Source organism: Bicyclus anynana, chromosome 7 (genome assembly GCF_947172395.1).
Source record: "Bicyclus anynana chromosome 7, ilBicAnyn1.1, whole genome shotgun sequence".
In the NCBI taxonomy this organism is placed as follows: domain Eukaryota; kingdom Metazoa; phylum Arthropoda; class Insecta; order Lepidoptera; family Nymphalidae; genus Bicyclus; species Bicyclus anynana.
In genome coordinates this window covers 12,730,606-12,745,233 of record NC_069089.1, presented here as the reverse complement: position 1 = coordinate 12,745,233, position 14,628 = coordinate 12,730,606, and the positions used below count along the sequence as shown (strand labels likewise).

At 36.6% G+C, this 14,628-nt stretch overlaps 1 long non-coding RNA gene across 1 annotated transcript; it reads right to left on the bottom strand.

The window, feature by feature from the left end:
* Window positions 1-3,313: 3,313 nt before the first annotated feature.
* LOC128198243 (uncharacterized) lies at window positions 3,314-4,424 on the bottom strand. The gene is made up of 2 exons (XR_008250961.1): window positions 4,307-4,424; window positions 3,314-4,083 (listed from the first exon to the last, which is right to left on the bottom strand). It is a non-coding gene; the product is annotated as an uncharacterized LOC128198243 (long non-coding RNA).
* Window positions 4,425-14,628: the final 10,204 nt, after the last annotated feature.

Genomic DNA, 14,628 nt, shown 5'->3' with positions numbered 1-14,628 from the left:
CACTAGGCTATCACGTCTCGTCACAGTTTTTGTATAATACATCAATATAACACCGTTGATCGCGAGGCTTGCAGGCTGATTCATGCATGTGATTTGGGGGTTAGGCTGTAATACGTTAGTGTTGTGCCTCTGGCATGTGAGATTGGATGCGGGATCGAGATCGTGAAGGAGATTACGCGGATCAAACCAGCACTTTCCATTGCAAACACTGAACCGTAAAACCGATAGACTAAAACTGTGCTCTCAGTTGTGGAACGTTCGTGATTGGTGCGTATGATGTGCGGCGTAGACTGTGGTGAAGATTAAATAATATAGAATCAAAGATCAAGTGATATCTTTGGTAGCACTTCACAATTGACTTGATTAAGGGTCAGTTTCACCACTTTCTATGTGTCTGACAGCTTATTCACAAGTTTTCTCTTTGTCATCTAATTCGTAACAAATAAACTCAAAAATTACTAGACCGATTTGAAAACTTCTTTCACCAATAGAAAGCTACATTATCAAGGAGTTCGTTATCTATATTTTTAATACGAATAAATTAGCTTAACTTGTAACTAACTATGTATGTAAAAAAATCTTGGAATCTTAATTTGACACACTTCCTGGTCTTCGATTAGAAATTTTGCACACGCTCTGAGTTCTGATGACAATACATGACTAGCTAAGAAACGCCATTTCAAATCCAGTATGGCGGCCTCCCCAAGATGGCCAACTGGCTGTTTGAAATCCACCCCTTTGGTTTGCTGTCATAAATACGAAAAAAAAATTGTCACGTGACTTAAATTCAATATGGCGGACGTCCAAGATGGCGGATAGGCTATTTTAAATGCACCCGAACGAAGTTTCCAGGACCTTGGGATCCCATTGTCCATCGGTTCTTCGAACTATGTGCCCCTCCTATTCAGCTTTGATACCTAAAGACAATTCACACTATTGGCGATGGTTATATCGTAGATCATCACCTGATTCTCGTCAAATTAGTATAAAACATAAAGTCAACCAAACTTTATAAATCTGTATAATTCTGTCAAAAAACAAAAGAATAGAGCGTGGTGGGCTTAACTATTAATTCTTAAGCCCCCATTCGCACGAGCGCTTTTTTCATCATCATCATCATTATCAACCCATATTCGGCTCACTGCTGAGCTCGAGTCTCCTCTCAGAATGAGAGGGGTTAGGCCAATAGTCCACCACGCTGGCCCAATAGTTGGCGTCAGAGTTCCAGATGGGCACAAACAACAACTAGGCGGAAACCGTCCTGTGTGAACCGGTCACTAGTGTACTTAACATATGTGAAGGGCGTGACGGACAAAATCAGCCACTATCTCCAACGGAGATTTGACATAGTGACGCGGTTTCGTCCACCTGCACTGGTGAAGAGTAGGGGAGACGGGGGAAATTGGAGCCTACTAAGGAAAAAGTTGAATAAAAAGCAAATTTATGGATATTTTAGGATTTTTCTATTAGAAACTAGATCCTTACTTATTTGGCTATCTTTTAATCACAGCGTTAACGTTAGATTATTAGACATTTGGCCACAGATAAACTTTAAACAAAAAAAATTTTAATAAAAAAAATTCAACAGACTTCCAACTCTAAAATTAACCTAAACTAAAAAGCAAAAAATAACATCTTACCTATGTGCTACCTTCTGATCAGATTGAAGGCGGTGCCAAGCCAGTGATGTTTTAATTCAAGCCATTTAAATTACACAATTTCTGTGGTTCTTTCAGAAACGGCTTTAATTAAAACATGACACTGGATTGGCACCGCCTTCAAACTGATCAGAAGGTAGCACATAGGTAAGATGTTATTTTTTGCTTTTTAGTTTAGGTTAATTTTAGAGTTGGAAGTCGGTTGAATTTTTTTTATTAAATTTTTTTATTTTAAAATTTTTAGTGTTAGCACACCTAACTGAGTGTGAACAAAAATTAATGAGCAATTAGTTGAAACGTTATTTTCTTATGATAAGTATCTAAGTCCTACAATCCCAATTTTAAAAATACTACCTTAACTCATGTACAAAATTTCACTCCCCCTTTATCCACACGTAATATGAATATTCAGAAAAAAGAGCCGTGATAGCCCAGTGGATATGACCTCTGCCTCCGATTCCGGAGGGTGTGGGTTCGAATCCGGTCCGGGGCATGCACCTCCAACTTTTCAGTTGTGTGCATTTTAAGAAATTAAATATCACGTGTCTCAATCGGTGAAGGAAAACATCGTGAGGAAACCTGCATACCAGAGAATTATCTTCATTGTTTGCGTGTGTGAAGTCTGCCAATCCGCATTGGGCCAGCGTGGTGGACTATTGGCCTAACCCCTCTCATTCTGAGAGGAGACTCGAGCTCAGCAGTGAGCCGAATATGGGTTGATGACGAAACACAAGGTAGCTACTGTGAACCGTCAAGGAGTTCCCTTAACTCTCCTTCATCTTCATCAACAGACCTTTAATACAGTCACAACCTATCTAAGTGGAAAGTTCTCATCAATACAAAATTATCAAGTCAAAACACAAGGTAGCTACTGTGAAACGTCGAGGAGTTCCCTTAACTATTCTTCGTCTTCATCACCAGACCTCTAATACAGTCACAACCCATCTAGGTGGAAAGTTCTCATCAATACAAATTTATCAAGTCCAAACACAAGGTAGCTACTGTGAACCGTCGAGGAGTTCTCTTCACTGTCCTTTGTCTTCATCATCAGACCCTTAATACAGTCACAACCCATCTAGGTGGAAAGTTCTCATCAATACAAATAAATCAAGCCCAAACAAAAGGTACCTGCTGTAAATCGTTGACGAGTTCCATCGTCTGTGTATCAGCTCCATCATCAGACCAACTCCAGACCTTGATAAAATTGTAGTGGTTTAAAATACCTTATGGAAACACTAACAAACGCACTAGCCGTCCCTACAATTTTTGAAAGTTCCTCTCGATTTCTCCAGGATGCCATTATCAGATCCTGACATGAAAAAAATGGGACCACGCTGGAATCAAACCCTTCAAAACAAAAAAAGAATTTTCAAAATCGGTCCACAAATGACGGAATTATCGCTGGACATACATAAAAAAAAAAAACCTACATACAGCCGAACGTAGAACCTCCTCCTTTTTGGAAGTCGGTTAAAAAAGAGAATCGCTCCCATTACCCGACTTAGCGGGAAATAAGAGCCTATAAATTTCCATAAGTGTAATGGGAGCTACTTAACTATTAAATCAGTCTCAAAATTTTTTATGTTATTCTGAAATGTCACATATTCATATACATTTTGATATAAACGTAAACGTACAACAATTAGGTTTAAAGATCCAAAAAAAAAACGCAAATGTAATCAACCGGACTGTCACAACCAGAACATTCTTTATGAGCCCGTTTTCCGCAACCTCTACAACGGTACCACATTTCGTTATTTTTTCCAATGTCGCTAGCTAATAGCACACAATGTCTCTTCTTCTGAATATTCTGCCTCATCGTCGCAAAGAAGTTTTCTTTATCTGACATATCAGTTTCATCCTCAAAAAGTTTAATTTTTACTCTTTTTTATTTTTTCTTTCTTGTTGGCTGCCATGCTTGTTCCATCCGCCTTTCGCTGCGGGACATTTTCTTTCTTTGTTGCTGGTTGCTCCCTTCTCCTTTGCAATGATTTTAGTTTTACATCTCTAAACGTTTCTTCTTCTTGTCTTCAAATGCTGTTTTCATTGGTGTGCTAGATAATATTACTGAATAATAATAATATCTAGCACACCAAGAGACTTAACTTTCACAAAATCTAATTTTCACATTAAAGATTAAAGTAACTGATTGTAGAATTTTAGACTGTTGCTGTGTATCATTTGATAAAATTGGTTTTGTGTAGAGTGATTGTTCTTGAACGTCGTTTATTGTGGACGAGGTCATGGAAAATTTGACATTAGCTAGCTCCAGGAGTATTTTATCATTCGACATAAACGGGATTTTATAAGGGATTGTGTTTGGCGACATGTTTTGTGTACTATTTGTTGTAGATGCTTTCACTAGTAGCTCACTTAGTATAGATGGACTTACAGCATGGTCAATATCAGGGTTTTTTTTTGACATCTGCAAAAAAATATTATAAAGTATATGAGGCTATTGGAGCTACTGAGGGTAATCAGAGCCTAATAAGCTCTGATTACCCGACTACCACCATTTCGAAATAAAATAAATTAATTTATTGGATCTAGCTTGTAATGAAATTATACGCCCAGATACCCAAAATTAATGTCGTTACCTTTAAAATAAAATAGATTTGATTGTAACAAGTACATAACTTCACACTTACCTGGCCGATGAAATTTCGTATTTTTTATAAGCGCGGAGCAAAAAATCGACAAGCGTCCGTGGTCACACAACGCGTGGCACTGGCGAGTCTAGAACAGTAGAGAAACGCGAACGCAGCATGCCGAAGGTGCCCGAGTGAATACGAGGCCTAGTTTTGTCCCTAGTCGCACCGCTCCAATTACCCTCTGGCTCTCATTACCCTCTGTTCCCCTATACTGCGATCGCCTAAGGATAGGGATCCGCTGAACGTGCCCGGGGTGTACAAGATTCCGTGTGACTGTGGTAGATCATACATCGGTGAGACTCGCCGTAACATCACCACAAGGGTAAAAGAACACATACGGAGCATGAAGAATGTGGACACGGACGGTTCAGCAATAGCCGAGCATGTTCTAGCTTCGGGTACGACTCATTATATCCGTTTTGATAAGGCTTCTGTATTGTCAAGGGAAAAGTTTCTAGTACCTCGTAAGATACGTGAAGCGATAGAAATTAGTCGTCACCCGAATTTTAATCGGGATCATGGATGGTTGCTGCCCACAGCGTGGAAACCGCTATTTCTTTCATTGTCACATACAACAAACTTGGAACAAGATAGCATTAGTTCGGTTTGCTTACAAGAAGACGAGTCTAATGAAGATGACATTAATGAACCGTCGGAGAGTGTAACGGAACCTTCACTCCCCACCACTCAACCCCTCTCCGCGCGCGCAATGCGTGCAGCAGCGCGTCGCGCAGCCGCTTCGCAGTTTGGATCGTGCCGCGATGCAAGAACCAGCTCATGACTAAGGGCCCCGTATGGGTTCGAAACTAGTCGGGCATACTCCGACGTAATATCACGTGAGTTTTAGCCGTGTTTCATAATCAATTAAGATGTTTGCCTTCACCGTTTGAGACACGTGATATTTAAATTCTTAAAATGCACACAACTAAAAAGTTGAAGGTGCATGCCCCGGACCGGATTCGAACCCTCACCCTCCGAAATCGGAGGCAGAGGTCATATCCACTGGGCTATCACGGCTGTTTTAACGGAGCGCTTTTTTAACGGACAATAAAAAAATGTCAAATAGAACAAGTGCATTCCCAAGTATATGTTCACACGTCAGCGTTTTAAAAACGCGACGCTTTTTTTTCGAGTTGTGTTGCATTTTCATTTTTAGGCGTTGAATAAAGCTCGTGCGAATAGGGGCTAACAGTTTGTTTGTAAATAGGTTGATGATGAAGAGTAAATTAAATACGATTGTGGAGAGTGATGGGGTTGCTCGTTCGTTAGATTTGATTAGTTTGCCGGCCCGACTCCGTTCATTAGTGCCCATGTAATGTACGATAGTAATCGTGTGCTAATCGTTTTGTTAATTATTCTCGCACTACCCTCATTTATCTGTATCGATCTGTGTACCTTTGGATGTAGTTTGTAGTAGATAGAGTTATGTAGTTTTAGTAGATCAATCAACTTTGCCTGTAGGATTATCAGTCATAAAATATTTTTTTCGTTCAGCTTAAGTAAAAATTGTTGAAAATGGTTTGTTTTATATCTTAGGAAGTATGTATAATTCACAAGTTTCGTACCTAATTATTTTTATTCAAAAGTAGCTTACCTATTTTACATGAACCAATCTAGTTAGGTATTTATTTTTGTGCCTGCCTGCCTTCCGAACCGGTGGTTAGAATCTTTACAAATAGTCAACTGATGTGTTAAAAGTGCTTGTAAACTGAGTCTACTTAAAATAAATGATTTTTGATTTGATTTGATTTTATTTGTATCAGAACCTGGCGTGAACACTAACTTCGAGTTAAAAATATTAGTATAAGTCCTGTAATTACATACTCTACAGGCTGATAGCTGACATCAATCCCTACTAAAATAACGCAGTGTATGTTTTTTTTAATTTTACGGTTGTTAAGTTCTATTGATTTTTGAATTTTGTAGAAAAATCAATATTTGACGGCCTCCGTGGCGCAGTGGTATGTGCAGTGGACTTACAAAACGGAGGTCATGGGTTCGATCCCCGGCTGGGCTGATTGAGGTTTTCTTTATTTGTCCAGGTCTGGCTGGTGGGAGGCTTCGGCCGTGGCTAGTTACCACCCTACCGACAAAGACGTACCGCCAAGCGATTTAGCGTTCCGGTACGATGTCGTGTAGAAATCGAAAGGAGTGTGGATTTTCATCCTCCTCCTAACAAGTTAGCCCGCTTCCATCTTAGACTGCATCATCACTTACCATCAGGTGAGTTTGTAGTCAAGGGCTAACCAGTACAGAATAAAAAAAAAATACTTAAAACCGTATTATTTTACTTACAGCTCACATATTTTGCGTTATTTTAGTAGGCCTTGAAGTCAGCTATCAGCCTGTAGATGTATTGTAACATCGGTTAAATAACTAATTAATGCCGTTTGACTTCATATATTACATTTATACCTTTTATAGCGCCCGTACAATTTTGTTCCTATGAATGAATGAATGATAGTTTATTCATAAAAACATATAAACTTGATGGTACAAATAGAATTGAGCCTATGTATACATTTTAACGTAGCTAGTGTATGAATCTATTATCTTATATAATGAAATACATTTAAAAAAATGTATGTATATTACTTTTTCAAGTCTTATCTGATTAATTTCTATATTATTTGCTTGATATATTTTAAGAAAATTTGCCATATTATGTTTTTAATGTGACAAAATAATATATTTTCGTTTTCCCGTTCTCGTTCAGTCAGTTATTTTAAGTTTTAGTTCCCTTGATTACAATCTCACCGGATGGTAAGTGATAATGCAATCTAAGATCTTCCATCTTAGATTGCATTATCACTTACTCGTACCATATTACGGGGTAACTTGTTAGGAGAATGATGAAAATCCACATCCCTTTCGGCTTCTACACGACATCGTACCAGAACGCTTGCTTGCTTGGCGGTATGTGTTTGCCGGTAGGGTGGTATCGGCCTAGTCGGGGATCGTACCCGGGACCTCCGTCTGCGCACTGCACCTCGTCAAAAGCTGGGTACGACAACAGCGCAGCGGCCGTGGATCGAACTCATGACCCTGTGGTGTAGAGCCCAACCACATTACTGTAAATCTATTAACAGTGGAATTCATAGACGTTATAGGGGCACCCCCAGGCGATCATTCAGCCGTTGAGTGTCGAATTTAACCTCTATTTGTTTGACAACTTGACACTCAGCGGGTGAATGATCGCCTGGGGGTGCCCCTACAACGTCTATGAATTCCACTGTAAGTCATGCAATTTTAGCGTAAGGTACTTAAGTCGTAAATGTTAGCCAACGCAAAAGTCTAGAAATAGCTTTCCGGCCTCCGTAGCATTACGCCTTCTAATAGTGATTAAAAACATAAAGTAGCTCCACGACGGGGACTGTTCGCATGCACTCTTATCAGGAGCTAAAGAGCGCAGTAGGCAGTGAACTTGTCACGCGATATATACTATAAGGACATTCATATCGCTAATTCTTAAATAGCCTCTTGTAAAAAAACTGTTAAATTTTAGAATCTTCTTAATTGCTAAGAACCATAGTGAATTATTTCGTATTTTTTACTATCATCTGTAAATCATCATTATCAACCTCAGACCAATTATTGTATAGGACCTGCCTCGCTAGACGTTATTTTTCTGTCAAAGTATATAATCAACGATCTAATGCGATTATAAAATCTGTCTCTATAGAATCGATGTTAAATAGTTGTAATCGTGTTCGTCGATTAAAGAGCTCCGTAAAAATACCTTTTTCTGTAATTGAATTGTGTAAAAAACGGGCAAAAACTTCTAGTTTAGTATAAGATGTATACAAAATCTAAGCTCGTTTTCCTCAGAAAATTACAGACAATTTTGTTCGTGAATATGAGTGCGATACAGGTCCTTCTATAATTGGTCTGAGTTATCATAAAAACTGTAGTATGTTGAAAATTATTTTCAAAGTATCACGTTTCAATCATTCTTTTATTATTTTTTGACAACGTATTTGTCGCTTGCTACGACATTGCATCATAGCTGAGATCGCAGGCAACGCCTAACTAGTGGTTGAGAAAAAATAATGGTAGGTAGGTAAGTAGGTAGGTATATACATTTTTTTACAATTAAGGGGAAAATTATTAGCTTCTTTTCGAAAAAAATCTTTGACTATAGTTGCGGATTGTGTCATTAATCCTTTCTTATCCTACTATTATTATAAATGCAAAAGTTTGTTTGGATGTTTAGATATTTGTTACTCTTTAACGCCGCAATCACAGAGCCGATTTGGCTGAAATTTGGAATTGAAATAGATTATTGCCTGGATTTTCACAAAGACTTCTTTATATACCGCAGAATTCCCGCGAGATTTGTATAAAGCTGATTGTTATGATGTTTGTGTTTCACACAAAAAGTACTCAATGGATTTGGATGAAATTGGGAATGAACAAGATTTATAAACTTAACTTTACGCAGACAAAGTCGCAGGTATCATCTAGTTATCATTATTTTTTATTAGCGAACATTTGAATAAAAATTTTAGAGTCTTTACGAAACACAGATTTTACGAAATTTTAAAGTGTGTGTAATGCTCAATATTTAATATTAGCAAGTTTAATAACTTGTAAAACTGTTAAGAAAATCCTTCCTATTCAATAATAAATTAAAAAAAAAAAAATATTTTATACTTAAAACCAGTAGGGTTTAGATTGAATAAATTTTGTTATTTAAGTTTTTAAGGTTTAAAAATTTAATATTTTTGCGAAAGTAATACAACGTTTAAAAACATTGGAAAACTACTATAAGTCACCCCAAGTGAAAGCTCTACACGCTACAACTTAACTTAGTTCGTTAAAGCAAGATTGAATCATTGATTTTATAGAGAACTTTGAAGAACTTCATACCACATAATACTGGTTTTACTATGCTGCTAGCTAAAGCGGTTAGGGTCATCTTAGTACATGCTTTTCTTGTACTACCTTTTTTTTTTTCGGGGGGAAATCTCTTTGTGAGATACCCGACTTATTGGGGGACAAGACGGGTTATGTGGGACTTACCACTAAAACCCCCGCGGTGGCCACCCTCAGTGCATTGCACTACGCTGCCGTGTAAACCCAAGACACTGTAACTTAAGTTACAGTGTTTTGGGTTTATAGCACTAATTTGACTAATTTTGATGAGCTTTACACCCCAATAAAAAAAAAATTGATTTTTTTTTAATATTTATGGAGATATGAGTATACCACCTAGACTGTATTTAAAAAAAAATCATAGTTTATAAAAGCATAAAACTGTAATTTGAGTTACAGTATTTTGGCTTTACTTATTTCAAGAAACAATAATTACAGTGTTATCGCTAGCCAATAGTTTTTGAGCCATCAAATAGAGCATTTTAGCCTGCGGAAGGCCTACGCCGGGTGGGTGTTGAAGTTTCTACGTTCAGTGGCCGAGCCCGTTCGGCAATGCGTGTGAGTGGACGCTACAGTTAGGTTATAAAAGATATTAGTGCGTCGCGTAATTTACTATTGCTAAAATAATCATAAAATAATGTACAACATTATAATTACTCCACAAGTCCAACAATAGCGTCAACATTAAACAATGTTTTGATTAAAAAGCAGAATATTAATAACAAATACGTTAATGTTCTGGAGCTAACAGGTCATATGATCAATACAAACAGACCATTGAGCTTGAGAACTCCTATAAGTATTCAGAGTTTATTTTTATCCTTTATCCAGAGCTTACAAGTCCTTTTATACCACTCAGTACAACAGTAAACAACCAGAAACATCAAAAAACCCCAACAGATTCTCAAAATTGCAACATTTAACTTGAGATCTCTAGCAAAAACAGAAAAATTTATAGAACTAACATATTTTCTACAAAAAAAATTATATTGATGTACTCGGCCAAGCAGAAGTTAGAAGGATGGTCTGCATAATCAAAAATATATATTTGGCTACAAAAGTGAAACAATCGGCCAGAATGGAGTTGGCTTTTTAGTAAAAATGAACTTAAAAGTAAAATTAAAACACGGCAACCAATTGTTTACAATAATATCTACAAGTACACACGAACTGAAAACTCTACAGATGAAGAAATCAACTCATTCTACGAAATGCTTCGGGTAGCATAAAGCCCGGTAGGAGAAAACATCCTCGTAATCGGTGATTTTAACGCGAAAAATTGGCCAGTCCAAAATAGAAAACCTTCTAATGGGAAAATTCGGATATGGAAAGAGAAACGAAGAAGGAGATATACTCATTGGAACATAGAATGTCAATTATGAACTCTTTCCTTAAAGATCCAGCAAATCGAAAATGGACCTGGCTCTCACCATGTGGCAAATTAAAAAATGAGATTGATTTTATTTTGTTTTATTACCGATCGAAGATAAGAAATGTAGAAGTGCTACATGGCTTCGGATTCTGATCTGATCATCGTTTGGTTAGAGCTACTTAAATACTAGACAAATGCAAAAAAGTAGAACTTCGTTTGACGCGCAACCTAAATCACTAAATACAGAGTAGGATTTATCAATATGTCTGACAACATGAAGAAAAAGAAAATATCTAAATTTTGTACGTTTGTAGCGAGTTTGTTCGCTGACACTATTATCACATGCCTCCCACGTAGATTTCATAAAACAGAACTAAAAAGTATAGACAAAATACTCAGTGAAACTACGCAAATTCTTTTTATAAGTCGAACTGAACTTCCGAAAACAAAACAAAAATCTAAAGAAATGAGAGAAGAATTTAGTCAATTATTAAAAGCTACAAGTAAAGCAATTAATAATGACTACAAACACTAACAAAACAATAGAGAGTAACATAAAATACTACAGAAGCACGAAGAAAGCCTTCAAATAATTGACCACACACAAAAGCTGGATCTAAAACTTGAAACTGAAATCCAAAAAAAACAAAACTAGACAAGATACCATGTACTGCGCTACGGATTTCTACATACAGTTGTAAAAAATACAACAAATAATCAAACATTCAATAGGAAGCCTTCCAGACATATTATGTGATGTACCACCTGTGGTTGACATGGAAGTTAGGAAACACATTCAAGAACTCAGAACAGATAAAAGCCCTGGTCCTGCCGGTGTACAAAACGAAATGTTAAAAGCCGGAGCTGCCATGTTACCCCGTCCACTAAATGCCTATGAACAATAACACATACAGTATTTCAGTTAAATATATTGAAGTGCTACTTATAAAGCCAAGAAACTGTAACTATAAATAGAGTGTTTTGGTTTGACAAGTAAGCTTAATTTGTTACACCTTTGCTATGACAATACAAGTTTACAATGATTATTGCAAATATATTTACAGGATTGCTCTAAAATTTACATGGCTATATAGGTTACAAAAATATCTTTCGATTGATACCAAATACTACACATTTTGTAAGAAAAATGTAGCTTAAATCAACCAAAATGCAAAAAAACTTTAAAACGCCGATTTCTCAAAACAGGGTTTTCTGAGATACAGTGTTTTGGGTTTACACGGCAGTACGCCTCTAGTGCTCGTCTATATATATATTTCTATGATATCATACCACGCATAGCAGCTTGTGCCAGTCTAAGCTACTATCTTCCAGTGTCGCGGATTATGAGATTTGTTGTACTACCTAATGATGGCTAAATCCAAAATGAAATCATTGCAAAACAGCACTTTCTAGAGTCAGAAATAATTAAAATAATCTTTATAAATGTCGACACTAACTGCATGCTTGTTTTTTTATTTTGAAGCTAAAGAGTACAGCGCCTTAGTTATAACTATCACGCAATCCAGAAAGTGGAGGCCATACAAAAAACGTATGTGTATTTTAATGAAAAGTTATGATAAGTTTTGTTAGATATTTAAAGTATTTTAAACTACCGGACGCCCGCGACTACGTCCGCGTGAAAATCGATATAAACTTTCAACCCCTATTTCATCCCCTCACATGTCGAAATTTCAAAAACGCTAGAACAAATGTTTAATTATAAGACATAATTAAACATTTGTTCTAGCATCAAGTGCTTAAATATAACGTTTTATGGTTTTATCTTTTAAAATTAAGAAATCCCATACGAACTTTCAACCTCTATTTCAACTTTATCAGCAACAGCGTTATCCCTTTTTTCGCAATAAAAGGTAGTCCTTTCTCAGGATCTAAAGATTGTCTGTGCCAAATTTCATCAAAATCGGTTGAGAGGTTTAAGCGGGAAAGCGTAACAGACAGACAGACAGAGTTATTTTCGCATTTATATTAGTAGGGATTAAAATATACAAGTTGAACTCCGTCATAATATGAATTATGAAGTAAATTTACAGCATTTACAATTAATTAGCACTAAAACAAATTAATTAAACAAAGCCTCGAGTTCTCGAGAGAAACAAAAGTCTTCTAATGATAAGAAACTATAAATCATTCTTCCTAACTTGTATGAGTTATCAATGCCCAGCGCTAACCGTCTTTTAATTAATGACAATAAAGGCTGTGTTAATAATTCACCATTTTTGGGTAGAGTAACGATTAATACATGTTCAGATTTAATGGATAACTTAAAAAAAACACAAAATATAACACTATTTAATTAGCTTATTTTAAAATAGAATATGATTGTTATTGACAAGCCCAACAAAGTTAGAGGGGTCTGTAAAAAAGAGGATTTTTCATTAACAGTTAACTTAGAGTTTAGTATGGAACTTCATTTTTATACATAAATTCGCGATAACGTGAACGCGAATTTATAAGAAATTGAAACAGTTCTGCAGTAGTGCCACTAGATGGCAATGCTGTTTCAACTCCTTAGAAATTCGCGTTTACGTTAACGCTATACTAACAGTATCAAACTACCACTAGGCCCTCTGATATCTTAAAAAACAATTGTGATGTGTATCTAAACCCCCAAGTTGCTCACTGAACTTACGAGTACCTATAGTAGCAGTTTTAAGTTTGTACAAAATGACGAAGTTCGGCCCGCAAAAGTTGATATAGTCTATAATAAAATTATATAAATACTAGTAAGTTAGTTATACTAATAACACGAAATTCGAACGAATTTCCCAAAAATACAATTTACTGACGCACAACACAAACTACAATATAATTTAACTTAATGTTGCATAACTTTAAGGTTGTTATAGTCAATGTGTCTTTTGAAAGTAAGATGAACCCAATAATTTTATTGTATACTACCGCAAAACCCGTTAAGTAAAAGAAGACCGCAACATACTGATAACACAAATCACAAATCTTGTGATTTAGAAAGACCAACCACAAGAAATAATGCCAATAATGAGGCTGGCACTTCTGCCTTAGACCTATGAACATATTTCCAGCATAACTGCCAAGTTTCACACAGTTGGGCGATTCTAACTTGACATTAGGTGGTAACTATCTATGGTATTTCTTAAAATAAAGTAGTTTTGTAAATGAGTTTTTTATGACAGAGCTCGATCGAAAATGTACTCCTAGTACCGTCGTGTTTCTCTGTCGCCAAGCTACGTTACCGATTTGAATGGCTGTCGGTGTGAATTCTCTAACCCTTCGCCTCAGGTTTACCTTGTATGCCCTGCGCTTTGTGTCCCTGTTTGTAGGCAATAGTTTTTCAATGACTATCAGGTTGGTCTGTCATTTATTACTTTATCATTTGAAAATTTCCTTATAGATTGCTAATTGAAATTTTTAAACGTGTTGCGACTATGCGACAGTCTGCAATCACCTTCTTACATATTCAGAATAACAACAGAGCAGGAAAAGTTTTACAGTAACTCATGTTGATACAAAGAGTACGAAGCTCATCATAATTATTACGAGTCCGTAACTCCTAAATTAGATCCGTGGTAAAGCGAAACGAAATTTTAAATACTAATAAGTTCGGCGTGCTATTGTTGGTGTTTGTTAATTTCTGCGAGGTAGGAGTTTGCGTGCTAATGGTGGTTCATTCAAAAGGTGAATTTAGTTGGTTGGTTCTCTGAATTTACTTTTGAAATTACGTACAGCTAGTTAGACCACGTTCTGTTTTAAGTATGAAGACGAACGTAATTGAAACGGCTAATGTTATGCAGTGACGAGTACTTCATTTACTTAGTTTGTATTTGTCGGCGAGTGAGTTATTTTTACATTTGTTAAGCATAGTGAAAGTGACAGAGATGTAGAAGTTAAGTAGTGAGTCAGTGAATATAGTGAGTGAGTGAGTTATCGTTCGGTCTAGTTAGTATTGCATTGTTAGTTACTTGGCTGGGAGCCAACACAAGCGGAGAAGGGGAGCGTTACCATGTTGTAAAGGGACCCCTCAACCCTACTGCAATCGGTTGCAAGTCCGAGATCCGCTGGTGGTTGAATCCTT